The sequence below is a fragment of the Orycteropus afer genome, unplaced genomic scaffold, assembly GCF_000298275.1.
Source record: "Orycteropus afer afer isolate SDZICR_OR568_19922 unplaced genomic scaffold, OryAfe1.0 scaffold00447, whole genome shotgun sequence".
NCBI lineage: Eukaryota > Metazoa > Chordata > Mammalia > Tubulidentata > Orycteropodidae > Orycteropus > Orycteropus afer.
Window position 1 is genome coordinate 1,476,209 of NW_006922034.1, and position 3,211 is coordinate 1,479,419.

At 41.1% G+C, this 3,211-nt stretch overlaps 1 protein-coding gene across 1 annotated transcript in view; it reads left to right on the forward strand.

Moving 5' to 3' along the window:
- IL1RAPL2 (interleukin 1 receptor accessory protein like 2) overlaps positions 1-3,211 on the forward strand; it is an 809,088-nt gene that overhangs the window by 165,769 nt on the left and 640,108 nt on the right. The gene's annotated exons all lie outside the window — the stretch shown is intronic.

Consider the following 3,211-nt stretch of genomic DNA (forward strand, 5'->3'; position numbering starts at 1 on the left):
GCTCTCCTCCCAAGTTATCAGTAATAAACAAAAACAAACAAGAAAGCCCGAGCATTTTATTTAGGTAATAATCATTTTGATTTATGGCTCTTAACAAGTCATTTGTTTTGTTCAGGATGAGTTACACCCTTAAGATCAAGAGTAAATCAACAAGAGCATTTATGGGGGTTTTGTTCTCATCAGTCTAATGGGTTTGCATCCAAATACTACCAAATTAGTTGTTTGGTTAACCAATATCTAACCCATTGACATGGAGTGGATTCCAACTCATGGGGACCCCATGTGTTAGAGAGCAGAATTGCTTCATAGTGTGTTTTTGACTGTAATATTTACAGAAGCAGATTGCAGGACTTCTGTGGAACTGCTGGGTGGATTTGAACACCCAACCTTTAGTTTAGCAGCCAATCACAAACTGATTGCACAATCCAGGCTCCTAACCAGTATCTAAGGTATTGTGAATTTTAATTAACCGGACTTTTTCATTACTAAATTGTTAGAAATCAAACTGATTTCAGAGATCTTGTCAAGAGAAACAACTCTGGGATGGCTTAGTACCCATAATTATTCAGATTGGTCTATATTTTTCTTGTCTCTATCTCCAGCCCTTCAAAATAAGTAGTGATTCCTCTGCTCATGACTCTAAGACCCAATGTTGTCTTCAATCTGAAAAGAATATAATCAATACAATAATGATAATAGCAATAACAATAACAGTACTACTAACAATAAAGCCAAACCCACGGACATTGAATGAATTCTGAATCATAGCAACCCCCATTGGATTTCCGAGGTGGTAAATCTTTACGGAAGTAGATTGTCCAGTCTTTGTCCTGCAGAGTGGCTGGTGGGTTTTAACCTCCAGCCTTCTGGTCAGCAGTCAAATGCCTTAGGCACTGTGCCACCACAGTTCAACAGTAACAATAAAACAAACAAAAAATAAAAATTCACTGCCGTTGAGTCAGATCCAACTCATAGCGACTCCTCCTTGGGTTTCCAAGGCAGTATCACTACAGAAGTAGATGGCCCAATCTTCCTTCCAAGGACTGGCTGGTGGGTTTGAACCACCAGCCTTCTGGTTAGCAGTGAAATGCCTTTGGTACTACACTACCAGAGCTCCCTAATAGTAACCATAGTGGGCATTTACTGAGTTCTTTCTCTCTGCCAAGCATTTTATTTTCACAATAATCCTATATTATAAACACTATTATTATTTCCATTTTTACCCCTCCTTGGGTTTCTGAGGCAGTATCACTATGGAAGTTGATTGTCCAGTCTTCCTTCTGAGGAGTGTCTGGTAGGTTTGAACCACCAGCCTTCTGGTTAGCAGTCAAATACCTTAGGAACTATGCCACCAGAGCTCCTAGTTTGGTTTAAGTTTGGATAAACACTATTACTGTTTCCATTTTTAAAGTTAGGGAAAATGAGGCTGAGAGAAGGTAAATAACTTGCCCAAGCTCACATGGCTTGTCAGTGTCAGAATTAAGGCCAAAGGCAAATTTTCTATTGTTTTCTCTATTATGTTTTCTTATCTACAAAATGGGAATAATAAGACCATAAGCTTTGAAGTCAGAGTAATCTGGTATAGAATTCAAGCCTGTGATACTATGACTTTGACTTAACCTCTCTGAATTTCAATTTTCTTATCCGGGGTTCTTGGCTGTATCTACCTCGTAAGTTTAATTATTGTTAGTATTAAATTTTTGTTAGTATTAAATGAGACAATTTATGTAAAGTCTTTAGCACAGCTCCACATACATAAGTGCTCCATGAAGATTATCCAGTTATTATTACTGACAATAGCATTATTAGTTGTAGTAGTTATAGTAAACTCACTCCTGTCTAGTTGACTTGACTCATAGCAACCCCTCCCTGAGTTTCCAAGGGGGTATGGAAGTAGATTGCCCATTCTTCCTTCTGAGAAGTGGCTAGTAGGTTTGAACCTCCAGCCTTCTGCTTAGCAGTCAAATGCCTTAGGCACTATGCCACCAGAGCTAGGTAGTATAATTATCGTCATCATTACTTAACCACAGTCATTATTATTTGCATAGGCCCAACCCAACTTTTAGGCAGACCTTGTTAGAAATAGCTTGAAGGACAAAAAAAGACCTCCTTGAGACTAAATGTCTTTCCATAGGCCTGATATACAATCATGAACATTAGCATTTAGAGGCGTTTTGAGTATGTATGCACACGCATTGACGTAATATTAACCCATTCCTAGTAGGAAGCTATGCCCTCAGGGAAATTAAAATTTGTCAGGTTTGATGGGGAAATTTGAAAAACAAAAATAACAAAACATCCTCATCATCATTTTATATGTTCCAGGCACTATTCCAAGTTCTTTATGCCCACAGCAAACCTCTGAGTCAGTACTGTTATTCTCTTCCTTTTATAGATGAACAAAGTTAGCAACAAAGAGGTTGAGTGACTTGTCCATGGCCATTCACTAGCACCAACTAGGATTCAAACTCAAATTTGCCTGACTCCAGAGTTCCTACTGTTAACAAACTTTTGTATAATGCTGGCATTTAACCTCCTTAGTGGAGGAACGCAGCAGCCAGAGGGAATGCCAAAGGGACAGGGAGGCCACATCATCTGACCTCCTCTAACCACACAAGAGGAAGACAGAATCACCATCAGTAGCCCAAGGCCTACCCTTGTGAGGCCAGACATGCTGCCTCCCTCCAGCCCTTTCACCAACCCTGACACCAACTCTTCCTCTCACAGCACCCACCACCTCTCTGCTGGGTTCGATAATTTGCTGCAGTGGCCGCACAGAAATCACAGATTATGGGATTTAGTAGGGAAGCAATAGGCTGCAATTCAAGTTCAGGAACATGCTCAGTCTCTCTGAGCCTGCTGGCTCTCAGTCAACAGTCTCTCTCAGTCTCTCTCTCATCAGTGTGTGTCTCTCTCGGCAATGCATGCCTCTTGTGTCTCTCTCTCAGCAGTGCATGTCTCTCGCATCTCTCTCTCAGCAAGGATGTGTCTCTCAGGAGCGTCTTTCTCTCAGCAGCAGTCAGAGAGACTCCTTCTGCCTCTAGGAGGGCACCTTTTTGAGCCTGGCAGAGTGGCCGAACTAACCAATCCCAACCTCAGAATTCTATACACCTGAGAGAGGGTGAACTTCCCAGAAGATTACTTGGTGCTACACTCAACAGAAATACCCCAGGTGGATAACTTTAACAATCAGGAGCCACTCAGTTGCTCA